The sequence below is a fragment of the Nelusetta ayraudi genome, unplaced genomic scaffold, assembly GCF_046127955.1.
Source record: "Nelusetta ayraudi isolate G7.1 ecotype Tasmania unplaced genomic scaffold, CSIRO-AGI_Nayr_v1 ptg000084l, whole genome shotgun sequence".
NCBI lineage: Eukaryota > Metazoa > Chordata > Actinopteri > Tetraodontiformes > Monacanthidae > Nelusetta > Nelusetta ayraudi.
This window is the reverse complement of record NW_027466134.1, coordinates 4,442,856-4,461,226: the sequence shown is the minus strand read 5'-3', so window position 1 is coordinate 4,461,226 and position 18,371 is coordinate 4,442,856. Positions and strand designations below refer to the sequence as shown.

The 18,371-nt window shown below is 43.7% G+C and overlaps 53 non-coding genes across 53 annotated transcripts; 13 read left to right on the top strand and 40 right to left on the bottom strand.

Annotated features, from left to right (window-relative positions):
• Positions 1 to 270: 270 nt before the first annotated feature.
• trnag-ccc (transfer RNA glycine (anticodon CCC)) lies at positions 271 to 341 on the bottom strand. Its single transcript has one exon. It is a non-coding gene; the product is annotated as a tRNA-Gly (tRNA).
• A 133-nt stretch (positions 342 to 474) lies between these two features.
• trnar-ucg (transfer RNA arginine (anticodon UCG)) lies at positions 475 to 547 on the top strand. Its single transcript has one exon. It is a non-coding gene; the product is annotated as a tRNA-Arg (tRNA).
• Positions 548 to 910: 363 nt separating this feature from the next.
• trnai-aau (transfer RNA isoleucine (anticodon AAU)) lies at positions 911 to 984 on the top strand. The gene has a single exon. It is a non-coding gene; the product is annotated as a tRNA-Ile (tRNA).
• A 271-nt stretch (positions 985 to 1,255) lies between these two features.
• trnat-cgu (transfer RNA threonine (anticodon CGU)) lies at positions 1,256 to 1,328 on the bottom strand. Its single transcript has one exon. It is a non-coding gene; the product is annotated as a tRNA-Thr (tRNA).
• A 106-nt stretch (positions 1,329 to 1,434) lies between these two features.
• trnat-agu (transfer RNA threonine (anticodon AGU)) lies at positions 1,435 to 1,508 on the bottom strand. Its single transcript has one exon. It is a non-coding gene; the product is annotated as a tRNA-Thr (tRNA).
• A 98-nt stretch (positions 1,509 to 1,606) lies between these two features.
• On the bottom strand, positions 1,607 to 1,678 carry trnae-cuc (transfer RNA glutamic acid (anticodon CUC)). The gene has a single exon. It is a non-coding gene; the product is annotated as a tRNA-Glu (tRNA).
• Positions 1,679 to 1,977: 299 nt separating this feature from the next.
• Positions 1,978 to 2,050, bottom strand: trnat-cgu (transfer RNA threonine (anticodon CGU)). The gene has a single exon. It is a non-coding gene; the product is annotated as a tRNA-Thr (tRNA).
• A 107-nt stretch (positions 2,051 to 2,157) lies between these two features.
• Positions 2,158 to 2,231, bottom strand: trnat-agu (transfer RNA threonine (anticodon AGU)). Its single transcript has one exon. It is a non-coding gene; the product is annotated as a tRNA-Thr (tRNA).
• A 92-nt stretch (positions 2,232 to 2,323) lies between these two features.
• On the bottom strand, positions 2,324 to 2,395 carry trnae-cuc (transfer RNA glutamic acid (anticodon CUC)). Its single transcript has one exon. It is a non-coding gene; the product is annotated as a tRNA-Glu (tRNA).
• Positions 2,396 to 2,694: 299 nt separating this feature from the next.
• Positions 2,695 to 2,768, bottom strand: trnat-agu (transfer RNA threonine (anticodon AGU)). Its single transcript has one exon. It is a non-coding gene; the product is annotated as a tRNA-Thr (tRNA).
• Positions 2,769 to 2,860: 92 nt separating this feature from the next.
• trnae-uuc (transfer RNA glutamic acid (anticodon UUC)) lies at positions 2,861 to 2,932 on the bottom strand. Its single transcript has one exon. It is a non-coding gene; the product is annotated as a tRNA-Glu (tRNA).
• Positions 2,933 to 3,228: 296 nt separating this feature from the next.
• On the bottom strand, positions 3,229 to 3,301 carry trnat-ugu (transfer RNA threonine (anticodon UGU)). The gene has a single exon. It is a non-coding gene; the product is annotated as a tRNA-Thr (tRNA).
• A 430-nt stretch (positions 3,302 to 3,731) lies between these two features.
• trnai-aau (transfer RNA isoleucine (anticodon AAU)) lies at positions 3,732 to 3,805 on the top strand. The gene has a single exon. It is a non-coding gene; the product is annotated as a tRNA-Ile (tRNA).
• A 250-nt stretch (positions 3,806 to 4,055) lies between these two features.
• On the bottom strand, positions 4,056 to 4,126 carry trnag-ccc (transfer RNA glycine (anticodon CCC)). Its single transcript has one exon. It is a non-coding gene; the product is annotated as a tRNA-Gly (tRNA).
• A 135-nt stretch (positions 4,127 to 4,261) lies between these two features.
• Positions 4,262 to 4,334, top strand: trnar-ucg (transfer RNA arginine (anticodon UCG)). Its single transcript has one exon. It is a non-coding gene; the product is annotated as a tRNA-Arg (tRNA).
• Positions 4,335 to 4,697: 363 nt separating this feature from the next.
• trnai-aau (transfer RNA isoleucine (anticodon AAU)) lies at positions 4,698 to 4,771 on the top strand. Its single transcript has one exon. It is a non-coding gene; the product is annotated as a tRNA-Ile (tRNA).
• A 271-nt stretch (positions 4,772 to 5,042) lies between these two features.
• On the bottom strand, positions 5,043 to 5,115 carry trnat-cgu (transfer RNA threonine (anticodon CGU)). The gene has a single exon. It is a non-coding gene; the product is annotated as a tRNA-Thr (tRNA).
• Positions 5,116 to 5,221: 106 nt separating this feature from the next.
• Positions 5,222 to 5,294, bottom strand: trnat-agu (transfer RNA threonine (anticodon AGU)). The gene has a single exon. It is a non-coding gene; the product is annotated as a tRNA-Thr (tRNA).
• Positions 5,295 to 5,393: 99 nt separating this feature from the next.
• On the bottom strand, positions 5,394 to 5,465 carry trnae-cuc (transfer RNA glutamic acid (anticodon CUC)). Its single transcript has one exon. It is a non-coding gene; the product is annotated as a tRNA-Glu (tRNA).
• A 299-nt stretch (positions 5,466 to 5,764) lies between these two features.
• trnat-cgu (transfer RNA threonine (anticodon CGU)) lies at positions 5,765 to 5,837 on the bottom strand. Its single transcript has one exon. It is a non-coding gene; the product is annotated as a tRNA-Thr (tRNA).
• Positions 5,838 to 5,944: 107 nt separating this feature from the next.
• Positions 5,945 to 6,018, bottom strand: trnat-agu (transfer RNA threonine (anticodon AGU)). The gene has a single exon. It is a non-coding gene; the product is annotated as a tRNA-Thr (tRNA).
• Positions 6,019 to 6,110: 92 nt separating this feature from the next.
• trnae-cuc (transfer RNA glutamic acid (anticodon CUC)) lies at positions 6,111 to 6,182 on the bottom strand. Its single transcript has one exon. It is a non-coding gene; the product is annotated as a tRNA-Glu (tRNA).
• A 299-nt stretch (positions 6,183 to 6,481) lies between these two features.
• On the bottom strand, positions 6,482 to 6,555 carry trnat-agu (transfer RNA threonine (anticodon AGU)). Its single transcript has one exon. It is a non-coding gene; the product is annotated as a tRNA-Thr (tRNA).
• A 92-nt stretch (positions 6,556 to 6,647) lies between these two features.
• On the bottom strand, positions 6,648 to 6,719 carry trnae-uuc (transfer RNA glutamic acid (anticodon UUC)). Its single transcript has one exon. It is a non-coding gene; the product is annotated as a tRNA-Glu (tRNA).
• Positions 6,720 to 7,015: 296 nt separating this feature from the next.
• On the bottom strand, positions 7,016 to 7,088 carry trnat-ugu (transfer RNA threonine (anticodon UGU)). Its single transcript has one exon. It is a non-coding gene; the product is annotated as a tRNA-Thr (tRNA).
• An 822-nt stretch (positions 7,089 to 7,910) lies between these two features.
• Positions 7,911 to 7,984, top strand: trnai-aau (transfer RNA isoleucine (anticodon AAU)). The gene has a single exon. It is a non-coding gene; the product is annotated as a tRNA-Ile (tRNA).
• Positions 7,985 to 8,234: 250 nt separating this feature from the next.
• trnag-ccc (transfer RNA glycine (anticodon CCC)) lies at positions 8,235 to 8,305 on the bottom strand. Its single transcript has one exon. It is a non-coding gene; the product is annotated as a tRNA-Gly (tRNA).
• Positions 8,306 to 8,440: 135 nt separating this feature from the next.
• On the top strand, positions 8,441 to 8,513 carry trnar-ucg (transfer RNA arginine (anticodon UCG)). The gene has a single exon. It is a non-coding gene; the product is annotated as a tRNA-Arg (tRNA).
• A 363-nt stretch (positions 8,514 to 8,876) lies between these two features.
• trnai-aau (transfer RNA isoleucine (anticodon AAU)) lies at positions 8,877 to 8,950 on the top strand. Its single transcript has one exon. It is a non-coding gene; the product is annotated as a tRNA-Ile (tRNA).
• Positions 8,951 to 9,223: 273 nt separating this feature from the next.
• Positions 9,224 to 9,296, bottom strand: trnat-cgu (transfer RNA threonine (anticodon CGU)). Its single transcript has one exon. It is a non-coding gene; the product is annotated as a tRNA-Thr (tRNA).
• A 106-nt stretch (positions 9,297 to 9,402) lies between these two features.
• trnat-agu (transfer RNA threonine (anticodon AGU)) lies at positions 9,403 to 9,479 on the bottom strand. Its single transcript has one exon. It is a non-coding gene; the product is annotated as a tRNA-Thr (tRNA).
• Positions 9,480 to 9,799: 320 nt separating this feature from the next.
• Positions 9,800 to 9,872, bottom strand: trnat-cgu (transfer RNA threonine (anticodon CGU)). Its single transcript has one exon. It is a non-coding gene; the product is annotated as a tRNA-Thr (tRNA).
• A 107-nt stretch (positions 9,873 to 9,979) lies between these two features.
• Positions 9,980 to 10,053, bottom strand: trnat-agu (transfer RNA threonine (anticodon AGU)). Its single transcript has one exon. It is a non-coding gene; the product is annotated as a tRNA-Thr (tRNA).
• Positions 10,054 to 10,145: 92 nt separating this feature from the next.
• trnae-cuc (transfer RNA glutamic acid (anticodon CUC)) lies at positions 10,146 to 10,217 on the bottom strand. Its single transcript has one exon. It is a non-coding gene; the product is annotated as a tRNA-Glu (tRNA).
• A 299-nt stretch (positions 10,218 to 10,516) lies between these two features.
• trnat-agu (transfer RNA threonine (anticodon AGU)) lies at positions 10,517 to 10,590 on the bottom strand. The gene has a single exon. It is a non-coding gene; the product is annotated as a tRNA-Thr (tRNA).
• Positions 10,591 to 10,682: 92 nt separating this feature from the next.
• On the bottom strand, positions 10,683 to 10,754 carry trnae-uuc (transfer RNA glutamic acid (anticodon UUC)). Its single transcript has one exon. It is a non-coding gene; the product is annotated as a tRNA-Glu (tRNA).
• A 296-nt stretch (positions 10,755 to 11,050) lies between these two features.
• Positions 11,051 to 11,123, bottom strand: trnat-ugu (transfer RNA threonine (anticodon UGU)). The gene has a single exon. It is a non-coding gene; the product is annotated as a tRNA-Thr (tRNA).
• Positions 11,124 to 11,553: 430 nt separating this feature from the next.
• On the top strand, positions 11,554 to 11,627 carry trnai-aau (transfer RNA isoleucine (anticodon AAU)). Its single transcript has one exon. It is a non-coding gene; the product is annotated as a tRNA-Ile (tRNA).
• A 247-nt stretch (positions 11,628 to 11,874) lies between these two features.
• Positions 11,875 to 11,945, bottom strand: trnag-ccc (transfer RNA glycine (anticodon CCC)). The gene has a single exon. It is a non-coding gene; the product is annotated as a tRNA-Gly (tRNA).
• A 135-nt stretch (positions 11,946 to 12,080) lies between these two features.
• On the top strand, positions 12,081 to 12,153 carry trnar-ucg (transfer RNA arginine (anticodon UCG)). Its single transcript has one exon. It is a non-coding gene; the product is annotated as a tRNA-Arg (tRNA).
• Positions 12,154 to 12,516: 363 nt separating this feature from the next.
• On the top strand, positions 12,517 to 12,590 carry trnai-aau (transfer RNA isoleucine (anticodon AAU)). Its single transcript has one exon. It is a non-coding gene; the product is annotated as a tRNA-Ile (tRNA).
• A 370-nt stretch (positions 12,591 to 12,960) lies between these two features.
• On the bottom strand, positions 12,961 to 13,034 carry trnat-agu (transfer RNA threonine (anticodon AGU)). Its single transcript has one exon. It is a non-coding gene; the product is annotated as a tRNA-Thr (tRNA).
• Positions 13,035 to 13,132: 98 nt separating this feature from the next.
• trnae-uuc (transfer RNA glutamic acid (anticodon UUC)) lies at positions 13,133 to 13,204 on the bottom strand. Its single transcript has one exon. It is a non-coding gene; the product is annotated as a tRNA-Glu (tRNA).
• Positions 13,205 to 13,503: 299 nt separating this feature from the next.
• On the bottom strand, positions 13,504 to 13,576 carry trnat-ugu (transfer RNA threonine (anticodon UGU)). Its single transcript has one exon. It is a non-coding gene; the product is annotated as a tRNA-Thr (tRNA).
• A 106-nt stretch (positions 13,577 to 13,682) lies between these two features.
• On the bottom strand, positions 13,683 to 13,756 carry trnat-agu (transfer RNA threonine (anticodon AGU)). The gene has a single exon. It is a non-coding gene; the product is annotated as a tRNA-Thr (tRNA).
• A 98-nt stretch (positions 13,757 to 13,854) lies between these two features.
• On the bottom strand, positions 13,855 to 13,926 carry trnae-cuc (transfer RNA glutamic acid (anticodon CUC)). Its single transcript has one exon. It is a non-coding gene; the product is annotated as a tRNA-Glu (tRNA).
• A 299-nt stretch (positions 13,927 to 14,225) lies between these two features.
• Positions 14,226 to 14,298, bottom strand: trnat-ugu (transfer RNA threonine (anticodon UGU)). Its single transcript has one exon. It is a non-coding gene; the product is annotated as a tRNA-Thr (tRNA).
• Positions 14,299 to 14,404: 106 nt separating this feature from the next.
• trnat-agu (transfer RNA threonine (anticodon AGU)) lies at positions 14,405 to 14,478 on the bottom strand. Its single transcript has one exon. It is a non-coding gene; the product is annotated as a tRNA-Thr (tRNA).
• Positions 14,479 to 14,576: 98 nt separating this feature from the next.
• On the bottom strand, positions 14,577 to 14,648 carry trnae-cuc (transfer RNA glutamic acid (anticodon CUC)). Its single transcript has one exon. It is a non-coding gene; the product is annotated as a tRNA-Glu (tRNA).
• A 187-nt stretch (positions 14,649 to 14,835) lies between these two features.
• On the bottom strand, positions 14,836 to 14,906 carry trnag-ccc (transfer RNA glycine (anticodon CCC)). The gene has a single exon. It is a non-coding gene; the product is annotated as a tRNA-Gly (tRNA).
• Positions 14,907 to 15,040: 134 nt separating this feature from the next.
• trnar-ucg (transfer RNA arginine (anticodon UCG)) lies at positions 15,041 to 15,113 on the top strand. Its single transcript has one exon. It is a non-coding gene; the product is annotated as a tRNA-Arg (tRNA).
• A 696-nt stretch (positions 15,114 to 15,809) lies between these two features.
• trnag-ccc (transfer RNA glycine (anticodon CCC)) lies at positions 15,810 to 15,880 on the bottom strand. The gene has a single exon. It is a non-coding gene; the product is annotated as a tRNA-Gly (tRNA).
• Positions 15,881 to 16,013: 133 nt separating this feature from the next.
• Positions 16,014 to 16,086, top strand: trnar-ucg (transfer RNA arginine (anticodon UCG)). The gene has a single exon. It is a non-coding gene; the product is annotated as a tRNA-Arg (tRNA).
• The last annotated feature ends 2,285 nt before the right edge of the window (positions 16,087 to 18,371 follow it).

Below are 18,371 nucleotides of genomic sequence, written 5' to 3'. Positions count from 1 at the left end.
TAGTTTTATCTAGTTATCACCTGGCATGGGTCTGGAACCCACATCAATACAATTGAGAAATAATCGGATTGGACAAGGAGGAATTTTAAGGTTGTCTCCAATTCAATCACTTGACAAATTGACAGCTTTCTCACATATCTATGTAGTTTGATATGGAAGAGTCAAGCGCTGCCTTTGTCATATTGCAGCTGACAGGAGATAAATACATAATTACTGCCGGCTCCCCACTTCTCCAGACATTATAATCAGCAAGAGAACAGTCACCGCTCTTGCATTGGCCAGGAATCGACCCTCGGTCTCCTGCGTGGGAGGCAGGAATTCTACCACTGAACCACCAATGCTCACGAGCAGCCCAGGTTGATGACCTGGTATGGGTCTGGAACCACAGCCATGCCATTGAGAATCTCTGGCTCTCCCATTTGACTCAATTGTGTCATAATGTAGTTTGAGCTGGTCAGTTCGTGGTCTTTCGCCAGCCACGTGGCCTAATGGACAAGGCGTCTGACTTCGGATCAGAAGATTGAGGGTTCGAGTCCCTTCGTGGTTATTTCTTTGAGCTGATATTTTGGATAAAGACAGAAATGTATTGACTTCTACTCCATCCTGTAAACTTATGACAAAACCTGGGATTTAAATGAGCGCTACAAAAGTCTGTCTCTACACTGCAACATCCAATAAAACACATGAGACAACACGTAGTTTTTCAAACAATGTGTGAATGGGCTCAGAGAGTCATGGCTGCCAGTGTTTTCTCATTGTCCTCCAGCTCAAAAAGCGCAGTCCTCATGACCAGTGTGTGGAACAAACCCCAAAACAAATGAAAACAGAGAAGTACATAAAATATTTGTTTCTTACTTTCTGCTTGCACGGATGAGAAATAAGAGAAAAGCGGGTTCAAATTCACCAATGTGGCCGGTTGGCTCAGATGGTTAGAGCGTGGTACTAATAACGCCAAGGTCATGGGTTCAAGCCCCATAGTGGCCAGGAACCTTGTTTCAAACACCCCCCCTCTATATCTTACCTTTTAAAATGATCGGATTTGAGAAATCAGTGAAGAAGAAAGTTCCAGTTTTTCTCCAGTTTTTTATAGGGCCCACATGCGGGACTGTCTTTTTTTTTTCAAATTTCTCATTTAATCAAAAGCAATATTGGTGTAAAGGAGCAGCATCAGACACAGTTCAGATAAGCAAGCATTCTGTGTACAATATGACAGATCATACACTTGCCCTGGCACAGGCCTTTTGCTTACTAGATCAAGTGCTGCTGGGAGTTGAACCCAGGATCTCCTGTTTACGAGACAGGCGCTTTGACCACTAAGCCACAGCACCTGTTCTTCACATGTTCTCAAATGATAGGATTCCCTGGACTCATGCTTTTGATTTGGTCAACACAAAAAATGTGAAGGCACTGAAGTTTTTTCTACATGTTCCAAAAAGGAACTGCTGGGATTTGAACCCAGGATCTGCAGTTTACTAGACAGGCGCTTTGACCAACTAAGCCACAGCACCTTGCATTTCAGCACTTTGAACACAAGTCTTCTTTTTAACTTTATCTTTACGTGCCATTGTGTATTTGATGTTGCTGGAAAGTAAGACGAAAATTCTTGTTCCCAGACCGGGAATCGAACCCGGGCCGCGGCGGTGAGAGCGCCGAATCCTGACCACTAGACCACCAGGGATGTGCTGTTGCTGCTTTTTGCAATTGGACCTTTGACATTTGACCGTTGGCCGACGAAAAACATGACCATATTAAATCCCACTGACGACAAGACACCGGTTTGTGTCTCTCGATATCGGGCCCACATGCGAGACTGTCCTTTTGTCCAAATTTCTCAAAGAATCAAAAGTTGTACTGCTGTAAAGTTGAATTGTCAGACACAGTTCAAGTAAGCAAGCATTCTGTTGACAATATAGCAGCATGCGTCTAAGGTACCTTGACAGTTGTGCTGGCACAGCCCAATTGCTTCCTAGCTGAAAAAGGTGCTGCTGGGAGTTGAACCCAGGATCTCCTGTTTACGAGACAGGCGCTTTGACCACTAAGCCACAGCACCTGTGCTTCACAGCATTTCAATTGACAGCTTTCGCTGTACTGATGCTTTTGATTTGGTCAACATAGAAAGATGTGAAGGCACTGAAGATTTTTCTACATGTTCCAAAAAGGCACTGCTGGGATTTGAACCCAGGATCTCCTGTTTACTAGACAGGCGCTTTGACCAACTAAGCCACAGCACCTTACATTTGAAAGGTTTGAACACTTCTGCATTTTAACTTCATCTTTACGTGCCATTGTGTATTTGATGTTGATAGAAAGACAAAAGAGATCGTTCCCTGACCGGGAATCAAACCCGGGCCGCGGCGGTGAGAGCGCCGAATCCTGACCACTAGACCACCAGGGATGTGCTGTTGCTGCTTTTTGCAATTGGACCTTTGACATTTGACCGTTGGCCAACGTAAAAGATGACTAGATTATATGCCACTGACGACAAGACACCGGTTTGTGTCTCTCGATATCGGGCCCACATGCGAGACTGTCTTTTTCTCCAAATTTCTCAAAGAATCAAAAGTTGTACTGCTGTAAAGTTGAATTGTCAGACACAGTTCAGGTAAGCAAGCATTCTGTTTACAATATAGCAGCATGCGTCTAAGGTACCTTGACAGTTGTGCTGGCAGAGCCCAATTGCTTCCTAGCTGAAGAAGGTGCTGCTGGGAGTTGAACCCAGGATCTCCTGTTTACTAGACAGGCGCTTTGACCAACTAAGCCACAGCACCTTACATTTGAAAGGTTTGAACACTTCTGCATTTTAACTTCATCTTTACGTGCCATTGTGTATTTGATGTTGATAGAAAGACAAAAGAGATTGTTCCCTGACCGGGAATCGAACCCGGGCCGCGGCGGTGAAAGCGCCGAATCCTGACCACTAGACCACCAGGGATGTGCTGCTACTGCTTTTTTCAATTGGACCTCTGACATTTGACCGTTGGCCAACGTAAAAGATGACTACATTATATCCCACTGACTACGGATGGAAAGATTCCAGTTTGTCTCTCTCGATATGGGGCCCACATGCGGGAATGTGTTTTTCTCCAAATATCGAATTGAATCAAAAATGGTATTGGTGTAATGTCGCACTGTCAGACGCAGTTGAGATAAGCGAGGATTCTGTTTACAATGTAGCAGAGCAGCATAGACATTTGTGATAGCACTGTCTAGTTGTGTACTAGCTGAAGAAGGTGCTGCTGGGAGTTGAACCCAGGATCTCCTGTTTACAAGGCAGGCACTTTGACCACTAAGCCACAGCACCTGTGCTTCACAGAGTTTCAAATAATTCTCGACCAATTTGAATTACTGAGCACACCAAAAACTTCTTGGTGATGAAGGATATAGAGGGATGGAGTCCTCAAAGGTTCATGGTAAGGGTGTTTTGCTTGTTGGCCCCTTGTCACCAACAGCACCTTCAATGAAGTTCCCCAGAATTATTCTTTTTATTTGGTCAAACAAAAGAGATGTGAAAGCCTTAACGATTTTCTAAAACCGTGAGATTTTTCTACATGTTCCATAAGGCGTTGCTGGGATTTGAACTAAGGATGTCCAGCTTCAAAAAACGCAATCCTCATGACCATTGTGTGGAACAAACCCCAAAACATGAAATCCAAAGAAGTACATAAATTGTCTCGTTCTGTTTGCTTGCACTGATCAAAAATGAGAAAAATGGGTTTAAACGAAGCCAATGTGGCCGGTTAGCTCAGCTGGTTAGAGCGTGGTGCTAATAACGCCAAGGTCATGGGTTCAAGCCCCATACTGGCCAGAGGCCCTCTTTCAAACACACGCTCTGTGTTTCTTTACTTTTAAAAGGCTCAGATTTGAGATGTCAGAGAGAAAGAAAGTCACAGTTTTCGTCACTTGAAAAACAGCGACTTCCCTTTAACAGCTTTGTGATCACATAGTTGTATTATATGCTGGAAGAGACTAGCCCGGCTTTCATCGTATCACTACTGAGAACAAGTAATTACCAGTTCTACAGACACAATAATCAGGAATGAAAGAGATAGCTCCTTTGCACTGGCCGGGAATCGAACCCGGGGCTCCTGCGTGGGAGGCAGGAATTCTACCACTGAACCACCAATGCTTACGGGCAGTCCAGGTTTAACACCTGTCATGGTTCTGGAACCACAGCCATGCCATTGAGAATCTCTCTGGCTCTCCCATTTGACTCAATTGTGTCATAATGTAGTTTGAGCTGGTCAGTTTGTGGTCTTTCGCCAGCCACGTGACCTAATGGACAAGGCGTCTGACTTCGGATCAGAAGATTGAGGGTTCGAGTCCCTTCGTGGTTATTTCTTTGAGCTGATATTTTGGATAAAGACAGAAATGTATTGACTTCTACTCCATCCTGTAAACTTATGACAAAACCTGGGATTTAAATGAGTGCTACAAAAGTGTGTCTCTACACTGCAACATCCAATAAAACACATGAGACAAGACGTAGTTTTTCAAACAATGTGTGAATGGGCTCCGAGAGTCATGGCTGCCAGTGTTTTCTCATTGTCCTCCAGCTCAAAAAGCGCAATCCTCATGACCAGTGTGTGGAACAAACCCCAAAACAAATGAAAACAGAGAAGTACATAAAATATTTGTTTCTTACTTTCTGCTTGCACAGATGAGAAATAAGAGAAAAGCGGGTTCAAAGTCACCAATGTGGCCGGTTGGCTCAGATGGTTAGAGCGTGGTGCTAATAACGCCAAGGTCATGGGTTCAAGCCCCATACTGGCCAGGAACCTTGTTTCAAACACCCCCCTTCTATATCTTACCTTTTAAAATGATCGGATTTGAGAAGTCAGTGAAGAAGAAAGTTCCAGTTTTTCTCCAGTTTTTTATAGGGCCCACATGCGGGACTGTCTTTTTTTTTTCAAATTTCTCATTTAATCAAAAGCAATATTGGTGTAAAGGAGCAGCATCAGACACAGTTCAGATAAGCAAGCATTCTGTGTACAATATGACAGATCATACACTTGCCCTGGCACAGGCCTTTTGCTTACTAGATCAAGTGCTGCTGGGAGTTGAACCCAGGATCTCCTGTTTACGAGACAGGCGCTTTGACCACTAAGCCACAGCACCTGTTCTTCACATGTTCTCAAATGATAGGATTCCCTGGACTCATGCTTTTGATTTGGTCAACACAAAAAATGTGAAGGCACTGAAGTTTTTTCTACATGTTCCAAAAAGGAACTGCTGGGATTTGAACCCAGGATCTCCTGTTTACTAGACAGGCGCTTTGACCAACTAAGCCACAGCACGTTGCATTTCAGCACTTTGAACACAAGTCTTCTTTTTAACTTCATCTTTACGTGCCATTGTGTATTTGATGTTGCTGGAAAGTAAGACGAAAATTCTTGTTCCCTGACCGGGAATCGAACCCGGGCCGCGGCGGTGAGAGCGCCGAATCCTGACCACTAGACCACCAGGGATGTGCTGTTGTTGCTTTTTGCAATTGGACCTTTGACATTTGACCGTTGGCCGACGAAAAACATGACCATATTAAATCCCACTGACGACAAGACACCGGTTTGTGTCTCTCGATATCGGGCCCACATGCGAGACTGTCCTTTTGTCCAAATTTCTCAAAGAATCAAAAGTTGTACTGCTGTAAAGTTGAATTGTCAGACACAGTTCAAGTAAGAAAGCATTCTGTTGACAATATAGCAGCATGCGTCTAAGGTACCTTGACAGTTGTGCTGGCACAGCCCAATTGCTTCCTAGCTGAAAAAGGTGCTGCTGGGAGTTGAACCCAGGATCTCCTGTTTACGAGACAGGCGCTTTGACCACTAAGCCACAGCACCTGTGCTTCACAGCATTTCAATTGACAGCTTTCGCTGTACTGATGCTTTTGATTTGGTCAACATAGAAAGATGTGAAGGCACTGAAGTTTTTTCTACATGTTCCAAAAAGGCACTGCTGGGATTTGAACCCAGGATCTCCTGTTTACTAGACAGGCGCTTTGACCAACTAAGCCACAGCACCTTACATTTGAAAGGTTTGAACACTTCTGCATTTTAACTTCATCTTTACGTGCCATTGTGTATTTGATGTTGATAGAAAGACAAAAGAGATCGTTCCCTGACCGGGAATCGAACCCGGGCCGCGGCAGTGAGAGCGCCGAATCCTGACCACTAGACCACCAGGGATGTGCTGTTGCTGCTTTTTGCAATTGGACCTTTGACATTTGACCGTTGGCCAACGTAAAAGATGACTAGATTATATGCCACTGACGACAAGACACCGGTTTGTGTCTCTCGATATCGGGCCCACATGCGAGACTGTCTTTTTCTCCAAATTTCTCAAAGAATCAAAAGTTGTACTGCTGTAAAGTTGAATTGTCAGACACAGTTCAGGTAAGCAAGCATTCTGTTTACAATATAGCAGCATGCGTCTAAGGTACCTTGACAGTTGTGCTGGCAGAGCCCAATTGCTTCCTAGCTGAAGAAGGTGCTGCTGGGAGTTGAACCCAGGATCTCCTGTTTACTAGAAAGGCGCTTTGACCAACTAAGCCACAGCACCTTACATTTGAAAGGTTTGAACACTTCTGCATTTTAACTTCATCTTTACGTGCCATTGTGTATTTGATGTTGATAGAAAGACAAAAGAGATTGTTCCCTGACCGGGAATCGAACCCGGGCCGCGGCGGTGAAAGCGCCGAATCCTGACCACTAGACCACCAGGGATGTGCTGCTACTGCTTTTTTCAATTGGACCTCTGACATTTGACCGTTGGCCAACGTAAAAGATGACTACATTATATCCCACTGACTACGGATGGAAAGATTCCAGTTTGTCTCTCTCGATATGGGGCCCACATGCGGGAATGTGTTTTTCTCCAAATATCGAATTGAATCAAAAATGGTATTGGTGTAATGTCGCACTGTCAGACGCAGTTGAGATAAGCGAGGATTCTGTTTACAATGTAGCAGAGCAGCATAGACATTTGTGATAGCACTGTCTAGTTGTGTACTAGCTGAAGAAGGTGCTGCTGGGAGTTGAACCCAGGATCTCCTGTTTACAAGGCAGGCACTTTGACCACTAAGCCACAGCACCTGTGCTTCACAGAGTTTCAAATAATTCTCGACCAATTTGAATTACTGAGCACACCAAAAACTTCTTGGTGATGAAGGATATAGAGGGATGGAGTCCTCAAAGGGGGCGACACGGTGGCGCAGTGGTTAGCGCTGCCGCCTCACAGCAAGAAGGTCGTGGGTTCGATTCCGGGGCCCGGACCTGGGACCTTTCTGTGTGGAGTTTGCATGTTCTCCCTGTGTCTGCGTGGGTTCTCTCCGGGTTCTCCGGCTTCCTCCCACACTCCAAAAACATGCATGTGAGGTCAATTGAACATTCTAAATTGTCCGTAGGTGTGCATGTGAGTGTGAATGGTTGTTTGTCTCTATGTGGCCCTGCGATGAACTGGCGACTTGTCCAGGGTGTCCCCTGCCTTCGCCCTAAGACGGCTGGGATAGGCTCCAGCAGACCCCCGTGACCCTGACCTCGGGACTAAGCGGGTATGGAAAATGGATGGATGGATGGAGTCCTCAAAGGTTCATGGTAAGGGTGTTTTGCTTGTTGGCCCCTTGTCACCAACAGCACCTTCAATGAAGTTCCCCAGAATTATTCTTTTTATTTGGTCAAACAAAAGAGATGTGAAAGCCTTAACGATTTTCTAAAACCGTGAGATTTTTCTACATGTTCCATAAGGCGTTGCTGGGATTTGAACTAAGGATGTCCAGCTTCAAAAAACGCAATCCTCATGACCATTGTGTGGAACAAACCCCAAAACATGAAATCCAAAGAAGTACATAAATTGTCTCGTTCTGTTTGCTTGCACTGATCAAAAATGAGAAAAATGGGTTTAAACGAAGCCAATGTGGCCGGTTAGCTCAGCTGGTTAGAGCGTGGTGCTAATAACGCCAAGGTCATGGGTTCAAGCCCCATACTGGCCAGAGGCCCTCTTTCAAACACACGCTCTGTGTTTCTTTACTTTTAAAAGGCTCAGATTTGAGATGTCAGAGAGAAAGAAAGTCACAGTTTTCGTCACTTGAAAAACAGCGACTTCCCTTTAACAGCTTTGTGATCACATAGTTGTATTATATGCTGGAAGAGACTAGCCCGGCTTTCATCGTATCACTACTGAGAACAAGTAATTACCAGTTCTACAGACACAATAATCAGGAATGAAAGAGATAGCTCCTTTGCACTGGCCGGGAATCGAACCCGGGGCTCCTGCGTGGGAGGCAGGAATTCTACCACTGAACCACCAATGCTTACGGGCAGTCCAGGTTTAACACCTGTCATGGTTCTGGAACCACAGCCATGCCATTGAGAATCTCTCTGGCTCTCCCATTTGACTCAATTGTGTCATAATGTAGTTTGAGCTGGTCAGTTTGTGGTCTTTCGCCAGCCACGTGGCCTAATGGACAAGGCGTCTGACTTCGGATCAGAAGATTGAGGGTTCGAGTCCCTTCGTGGTTATTTCTTTGAGCTGATATTTTGGATAAAGACAGAAATGTATTGACTTCTACTCCATCCTGTAAACTTATGACAAAACCTGGGATTTAAATGAGTGCTACAAAAGTGTGTCTCTACACTGCAACATCCAATAAAACACATGAGACAAGACGTAGTTTTTCAAACAATGTGTGAATGGGCTCCGAGAGTCATGGCTGCCAGTGTTTTCTCATTGTCCTCCAGCTCAAAAAGCGCAATCCTCATGACCAGTGTGTGGAACAAACCCCAAAACAAATGAAAACAGAGAAGTACATAAAATATTTGTTTCTTACTTTCTGCTTGCACAGATGAGAAATAAGAGAAAAGCGGGTTCAAAGTCACCAATGTGGCCGGTTGGCTCAGATGGTTAGAGCGTGGTGCTAATAACGCCAAGGTCATGGGTTCAAGCCCCATACTGGCCAGGAACCTTGTTTCAAACACCCCCCTTCTATATCTTACCTTTTAAAATGATCGGATTTGAGAAGTCAGTGAAGAAGAAAGTTCCAGTTTTTCTCCAGTTTTTTATAGGGCCCACATGCGGGACTGTCTTTTTTTCCGAATTTCTCATTTAATCAGAAGCAATATTGGTGTAAAGGAGCAGCATCAGACACAGTTCAGATAAGCAAGCATTCTGTGTACAATATGACAGATCATACACTTGCCCTGGCACAGGCCTTTTGCTTACTAGCTCAAGTAGGTGCTGCTGGGAGTTGAACCCAGGATCTCCTGTTTACGAGACAGGCGCTTTGACCACTAAGCCACAGCACCTGTTCTTCACATGTTCTCAAATGATAGGATTCCCTGGACTCATGCTTTTGATTTGGTCAACACAAAAAATGTGAAGGCACTGAAGTTTTTTCTACATGTTCCAAAAAGGAACTGCTGGGATTTGAACCCAGGATCTCCTGTTTACTAGACAGGCGCTTTGACCAACTAAGCCACAGCACGTCCTGACCACTAGACCACCAGGGATGTGCTATTGCTGCTTTTTGCAATTGGACCTTTGACATTTGACCGTTGGCCGACGAAAAACATGACCATATTAAATCCCACTGACGACAAGACACCGGTTTGTGTCTCTCGATATCGGGCCCACATGCGAGACTGTCCTTTTGTCCAAATTTCTCAAAGAATCAAAAGTTGTACTGCTGTAAAGTTGAATTGTCAGACACAGTTCAAGTAAGCAAGCATTCTGTTGACAATATAGCAGCATGCGTCTAAGGTACCTTGACAGTTGTGCTGGCACAGCCCGATTGCTTACTAGCTGAAGAAGGTGCTGCTGGGAGTTGAACCCAGGATCTCCTGTTTACGAGACAGGCGCTTTGACCACTAAGCCACAGCACCTGTGCTTCACAGCATTTCAATTGACAGCTTTCGCTGTACTGATGCTTTTGATTTGGTCAACATAGAAAGATGTGAAGGCACTGAAGTTTTTTTTACATGTTCCAAAAAGGGACTGCTGGGATTTGAACACAGGATCTCCTGTTTACTAGACAGGCGCTTTGACCAACTAAGCCACAGCACCTTACATTTGAGAGGTTTGAACACTTCTGCATTTTAACTTCATCTTTACGTGCCATTGTGTATTTGATGTTGATAGAAAGACAAAAGAGATCGTTCCCTGACCGGGAATCAAACCCGGGCCGCGGCGGTGAGAGCGCCGAATCCTGACCACTAGACCACCAGGGATGTGCTGTTGGTGCTTTTTGCAATTGGACCTTTGACATTTGACCGTTGGCCAACGTAAAAGATGACTAGATTATATCCCACTGACGACAAGACACCGGTTTGTGTCTCTCGATATCGGGCCCACATGCGAGACTGTCTTTTTCTCCAAATTTCTCAAAGAATCAAAAGTTGTACTGCTGTAAAGTTGAATTGTCAGACACAGTTCAGGTAAGCAAGCATTCTGTTTACAATATAGCAGCATGCGTCTAAGGTACCTTGACAGTTGTGCTGGCAGAGCCCAATTGCTTCCTAGCTGAAGAAGGTGCTGCTGGGAGTTGAACCCAGGATCTCCTGTTTACTAGACAGGCGCTTTGACCAACTAAGCCACAGCACCTTACATTTGAAAGGTTTGAACACTTCTGCATTTTAACTTCATCTTTACGTGCCATTGTGTATTTGATGTTGATAGAAAGACAAATGAGATTGTTCCCTGACCGGGAATCGAACCCGGGCCGCGGCGGTGAAAGCGCCGAATCCTGACCACTAGACCACCAGGGATGTGCTGCTACTGCTTTTTTCAATTGGACCTCTGACATTTGACCGTTGGCCAACATAAAAGATGACTGCATTATATCCCACTGACTACGGATGGAAAGATTCCAGTTTGTCTCTCTCGATATGGGGCCCACATGCGGGAATGTGTTTTTCTCCAAATATCGAATTGAATCAAAAATGGTATTGGTGTAATGTCGCACTGTCAGACGCAGTTGAGATAAGCGAGGATTCTGTTTACAATGTAGCAGAGCAGCATAGACATTTGTGATAGCACTGTCTAGTTGTGTACTAGCTGAAGAAGGTGCTGCTGGGAGTTGAACCCAGGATCTCCTGTTTACAAGACAGGCACTTTGACCACTAAGCCACAGCACCTGTGCTTCACAGAGTTTCAAATAATTCTCGACCAATTTGAATTACTGAGCACACCAAAAACTTCTTGGTGATGAAGGATATAGAGGGATGGAGTCCTCAAAGGTTCATGGTGAGGGTGTTTTGCTTGTTGGCCCCTTGTCACCAACAGCACCTTCAATGAAGTTCCCCAGAATTATTCTTTTTATTTGGTCAAACAAAAGAGATGTGAAAGCCTTAACGATTTTCTAAAACCGTGAGATTTTTCTACATGTTCCATAAGGCGTTGCTGGGATTTGAACTAAGGATGTCCAGCTTCAAAAAACGCAATCCTCATGACCATTGTGTGGAACAAACCCCAAAACATGAAATCCAAAGAAGTACATAAATTGTCTCGTTCTGTTTGCTTGCACTGATCAAAAATGAGAAAAATGAGTTTAAACGAAGCCAATGTGGCCGGTTAGCTCAGCTGGTTAGAGCGTGGTGCTAATAACGCCAAGGTCATGGGTTCAAGCCCCATACTGGCCAGAAGCCCTCTTTCAAACACACGCTCTATGTTTCTTTACTTTTAAAAGGCTCAGATTTGAGATGTCAGAGAGAAAGAAAGTCACAGTTTTCGTCACTTGAAAAACAGCGACTTCCCTTTAACAGCTTTGTGATCACATAGTTGTATTATATGCTGGAAGAGACTAGCCCGGCTTTCATCGTATCACTACTGAGAAGTAATTACCAGCTCTACAGACACAATAATCAGGAATGAAAGAGATAGCTCCTTTGCATTGGCCGGGAATCGAACCCGGGGCTCCTGCGTGGGAGGCAGGAATTCTACCACTGAACCACCAATGCTTACGGGCAGTCCAGGTTTAACACCTGTCATGGTTCGGGAACCACAGCCATGCCATTGAGAATCTCTCTGGCTCTCCCATTTGACTCAATTGTGTCATAATGTAGTTTGAGCTGGTCAGTTTGTGGTCTTTCGCCAGCCACGTGGCCTAATGGACAAGGCGTCTGACTTCGGATCAGAAGATTGAGGGTTCGAGTCCCTTCGTGGTTGTTTCTTTGAGCTGATATTTTGGATAAAGACAGAAATGTATTGACTTCTACTCCATCCTGTAAACTTATGACAAAACCTGGGATTTAAATGAGTGCTACAAAAGTGTGTCTCTACACTGCAACATCCAATAAAACACATGAGACAAGACGTAGTTTTTCAAACAATGTGTGAATGGGCTCCGAGAGTCATGGCTGCCAGTGTTTTCTCATTGTCCTCCAGCTCAAAAAGCGCAATCCTCATGACCAGTGTATGGAACAAACCCCAAAACATTTGAAAACAGAGAAGTACATAAAATATTTGTTTCTTACTTTCTGCTTGCACAGATGAGAAATAAGTGAAAAGCGGGTTAAAATTCACCAATGTGGCCGGTTGGCTCAGATGGTTAGAGCGTGGTGCTAATAACGCCAAGGTCATGGGTTCAAGCCCCATACTGGCCAGGAACCTTGTTTCAAACACACCCCCTCTTTATCTTATCTTTTAAAATGATCGGATTTGAGAAGTCAGTGAAGAAGAAAGTTCCAGTTTTTCTCCAGTTTTTTATAGGGCCCACATGTGGGACTGTCTTTTTTTTTTCCCAAATTTCTCATTGAATCAAAAGCAATATTGGTGTAAAGGAGCAGCATCAGACACAGTTCAGATAAGCAAGCATTCTGTGTACAATACAACAGATCATACCATGCACTTGCCCTGGCACAGGCCTTTTGCTTACTAGCTCAAGTAGGTGCTGCTGGGAGTTGATAGGATTCCCTGGACTCATGCTTTTGATTTGGTGTGAAGGCACTGAAGTTTTTTCTACATGTTCCAAAAAGGCACTGCTGGGATTTGAACCCAGGATCTCCTGTTTACTAGACAGGCGCTTTGACCAACTAAGCCACAGCACGTTGCATTTCAGCACTTTGAACACAAGTCATCTTTTTAACTTCATCTTTACGTGCCATTGTGTATTTGATGTTGCTGGAAAGTAAGACGAAAATTCTTGTTCCCTGACCGGGAATCGAACCCGGGCCGCGGCGGTGAAAGCGCCGAATCCTGACCACTAGACCACCAGGGATGTGCTGTTGCTGCTTTTTGCAATTGGACCTTTGACATTTGACCGTTGGCCGACGAAAAACATGACGATATTAAATCCCACTGACGACAAGACACCGGTTTGTGTCTCTCGATATCGGGCCCACATGCGAGACTGTCCTTTTGTCCAAATTTCTCAAAGAATCAAAAGTTGTACTGCTGTAAAGTTGAATTGTCAGACACAGTTCAAGTAAGCAGGCATTCTGTTTACAACATAACAGCATGCGTCTAAGGTACCTTGACAGTTGTGCTGGCACAGCCCAATTGCTTACTAGCTGAAGAAGGTGCTGCTGGGAGTTGAACCCAGGATCTCCTGTTTACAAGACAGGCGCTTTGACCACTAAGCCACAGCACCTGTGCTTCACATATTCTCAAATGATAGGATTCCCTGGACTCATGCTTTTGATTTGGTCAACACAAAAAATGTGAAGGCACCGAAGTTTTTTCTACATGTTCCAAAAAGGCACTGCTGGGATTTGAACCCAAGATCTCCTGTTTACTAGACAGGCGCTTTGACCAACTAAGCCACAGCACCTTGCATTTAAGCACTTTGAACACAAGTCTTCTTTTTAACTTCATCTTTACGTGCCATTGTGTATTTGATGTTGCTGGAAAGTAAGACGAAAATTCTTGTTCCCTGACCGGGAATCGAACCCGGGCCGCGGCGGTGAGAGCGCCGAATCCTGACCACTAGACCACCAGGGATGTGCTGTTGCTGCTTTTTGCAATTGGACCTTTGACATTTGACCGTTGGCCGACGAAAAACATGACCATATTAAATCCCACTGACGACAAGACACCGGTTTGTGTCTCTCGATATCGGGCCCACATGCGAGACTGTCCTTTTGTCCAAATTTCTCAAAGAATCAAAAGTTGTACTGCTGTAAAGTTGAATTGTCAGACACAGTTCAAGTAAGCAGGCATTCTGTTTACAACATAGCAGCATGCGTCTAAGGTACCTTGACAGTTGTGCTGGCACAGCCCAATTGCTTACTAGCTGAAGAAGGTGCTGCTGGGAGTTGAACCCAGGATCTCCTGTTTACAAGACAGGCGCTTTGACCACTAAGCCACAGCACCTGTGCTTCACATATTCTCAAATGATAGGATTCCCTGGACTCATGCTTTTGATTTGGTCAACACAAAAAATGTGAAGGCACTGAAGTTTTTTCTACATGTTCCAAAAAGGCACTGCTGGGATTTGAACCCAGGATCTCCTGTTTACTAGACAGGCGCTTTGACCAACTAAGCCACAGCACCTTGCATTTAAGCACTTTGAACACAAGTCTTCTTTTTAACTTCATATTTACGTGCCATTGTGTATTTGATGTTGCTGGAAAGTAAGACGAAAATTCTTGTTCCCTGACCGGGAATCGAACCCGGGCCGCGGCGGTGAGAGCGCCGAATCCTGACCACTAGACCACCAGGGATGTTTTGTTATTGCTTTTTGCAATTGGACCTTTGACATTTGACCGTTGGCCGACGAAAAAAACACACGCTCTGTGTTTCTTTACTTTTAAAAGGCTCAGATTTGAGATCACTACTGAGAAGAAGTAATTACATAGTGATTACCAGCTCTACCGACACAATAATCAGGAATGAAAGAGATAGCTCCTTTGCACTGGCCGGGAATCGAACCCGGGGCTCCTGCGTGGGAGGCAGGAATTCTACCACTGAACCACCAATGCTTACGGGCAGTCCAGGTTTAACACCTGTCATGGTTCTGGAACCACAGCCATGCCATTGAGAATCTCTCTGGCTCTCCCATTTGACTCAATTGTGTCATAATGTAGTTGAGCTGGTCAGTTTGTGGTCTTTCGCCAGCCATGTGGCCTAATGGACAAGGCGTCTGACTTCGGATCAGAAGATTGAGGGTTCGAGTCCCTTCGTGGTTGTTTCTTTGAGCTGTTATTTTGGATAAAGACAGAAATGTATTGACTTCTACTCCATCCTGTAAACTTATGACAAAACCTGGTATTTAAATGAGCGCTTCAAAAGTGTGTCTCTACACTGCAACAACAACTAAGCCACATGAGCCAAGACGTAGTTTTTCAAACAATGTTTGAATGGGCTTGGAGAGAGTCATGGCTGCCAGTGTTTTCTCATTGTCCTCAAACTCAAAAAACACATTCCTCATGACCAGTGTGTGGAACAAACCCCAAAACATATGAAAACAGAGAAGTACATAAAATATTTGTTTTCTTTCTGTTTGCTTGCATTGAAAAAAAAAAAACCCAAAAAGTGTTTAAAAGGAACCAAAGTGGCCGTGTAGCTCAGATGGTTAGAGCGTGATGCTAATAACGCCAAGGTCATGGGTTCAAGCCCCGTACTGGGCAGAGGCTCTTCTTCAGACCCACCTCATTTATTTCTTACCTTTTAAAATGATCAGATTTAAGAAGTTGGTGAATAAGAAGGTTCCAGTTGTCGTCACTCAACAAACTAGAATTTTCCTGATTTTACATTGACAGCTTTTCAAACATCTTCGTAGTTTATTTTTGAAGAGAGAAGCGCTGCGTTTATCAAATATTACAACTGTGATGAAATAATTACATAGTAAACACGTTTATCATGAATAAAATAGTCAACTCTCTTGCATTGGACTGGAATTGAACCCGGGTTTCCTGCGTGGGAGGCAGGAATTCTACCACTGAACCACCAATGCTTACAAATAACTCAGGTTGATCACCTGGCATGAGTCTGGGACCACAGCTATGCCATTGAGAATCTCAGGCACTCCCTTCTGACTTAGTTGTGCCATAATGTAGTTTGAGCTGGTCAGTTTGTGGTCTTTCGCCAGCCGCGTGGCCTAATGGACAAGGCGTCTGACTTCGGATCAGAAGATTGAGGGTTCGAGTCCCTACGTGGTTGTTTCTTTGAGCTCATGTTTTCGATAAAGACAGAAATGTATTTGACTTCTACTGCATCCTGTAAACTTATGACAACACCTGGGATTTAAATGAGAGTGGAAATAGGAGGGCATCAACTGTTGCTTGTTGTGTTTATCCCACTCACAACAAGAGATTTATTTTATTCCTCATGTAGCTCTACAAAAGTGTGTCTCTACACTGCAACATCCAATAAAACACATAAGTCATGACATAGTTCCTCAAACAATGTGTGAATGGGCTCGGAGAGTCATGGCTGCCAGTGTTTTCTCATTGTCCTCCAGCTCAAAAAGCACAATCCTCATGACCAGTGTGTGGAACAAACCCCAAAACATATGAAAACAAAATAAGTACATAAAATGTTTGTTTCTTTCTGTTTGCTTGCACGGATCAGAAATAAGAGAAAAGGGGGTTCAAAGTCACCAATGTGGCCGGTTAGCTCAGATGGTTAGAGCATGGCGCTAATAACGCAGGTCATGAGTTTAAGCCCCATACTGGCCAGAGACCTTGTTTCAAACACACCTCCTCTATATCTTACATTTTAAAATTATCTGATTTGAGAAGTCAGAGAATAAGAAAGTTCCAGTTTTTTGAACTCTGCTCTGTTGTAGTTTAACAAGTCTATAATATCTCAGAGGGAAAGTATTTTAGAGAAAATTGTCTTTGGGGTCACTGTTCAGTCCATTTTTAGTAGAAAGAAAAATAAACTTGTCAAAAATAAGATTGTTTTTTGTTATTAAAAGTGTCAACATCCAATAATGGCTCACTGATCATTACTGTTACTGATTTCAGTTTGGTTGTGCTGGCATTGAAAAAGAAAATAAATTATAGTATTGAGAGTAAAGCTGTTTTAAAAAAAAATACTCATATGCTCATCAAGACCTTCGGTCAGTTCAGTTCAGAATATTCTGTCTATCTCTAACTTGGTCCTTTTTGCAAGAGCATCAACTAATGTATTGTTTCATTAATGGCAAAAATTACTCTTTCCTTATCAGATCCTGTACTCTCTTACTTTTACTTAAGGGAGTTGATTGATCATCTATCTATCTTTCTATCTATCTATCTATCTATGTCCAAGTATCTGTGTTTTTTATTGGCCACTATGTGTCACTAAAAACACTCTTGAGGGGAAACAAAGATTTGATTCTCAGGGTTCAGTGGAAAATTCCCAGGATCAAATCGCAATGCTTTCGAGATAACAATGTATCTGAACTTCATCCCATTCATGGTCCAAAACTCCCGGTACTGTCCAACACGCAAAGCCAATGAAAATGAAAAGAAAAAAGAAAAACACGACTGATTTCATTCCTTCTCTTGTGAACAGCTGATTAAAAAAAAACGCTTCAGACAGAATAGGCTTTGAATTCACAATTTATTTTCTGGAGTTGTTGCAGGCGAAACTAAAACTAAACCACTGCGTAGGTCTAATGATGAACGGGGAAAGACTTTTCCCCACACATTTTTTTTCACACTGTCAGGCTATAGAGATATTGCCGTGTGTATGTATGTGGAATGCAACTCTCATCTCATCCTCCTACATTTCACCTCCTCGCTCTCTGACTGACAGCCGTGAGGCAACTGAAGGTCTTTGGTCAGCTCAGCTGCACCAGTAAGGTAAATGAACAACCGCCATAGTCAGCTAATGGCCAGCAGAGGGAGCGCTTGCACCATAAATCTAGGCCGTGCATGGCTCATATTTCCAATTTGAAATAATTTGTATGCAGATTTGCTTCATTTTTTCATTTCAGCAGTGTGGGTCTCAACGGCCATGCTTGCATGATCAATGTGTTCAGGTGTTTGTGTGTGTGTGTGTGTGTGTGTGTATATATATATATATATATATATATATATATATATGTACATATATATGCACACGTTTTGCAACTGTTAGGTTTTATTTTTCACCATGAACTGGTGGGCAGTTTAAGGAGACACATCTGTTCTGTTTCCAACTGGAATATAAAAACTCTGCTGCACAGAAAGCTTCTCAGTCAACCTGCAGTCCATCCGTCCAGCCTTCTATTTTCTATCACCACTTCTCCTGCACTCAGGGTCAGCAGCGCCCACAAACCTTTTAGTCTAAACAGCCAGCGTTGTCAATTATCCATGAAAGAATGACAACCTTATCCTGAGCGGCACTGAATAGAATAGAATAGAATAGAATACAATAATGTATGGCCATGAGTACTAGTTAAAACAGGTTAAAACAGGTACACTGGGATTTTTGTGCATGTCCTTGAGTCAGTAGTCACAAAAACAACAGCGCAT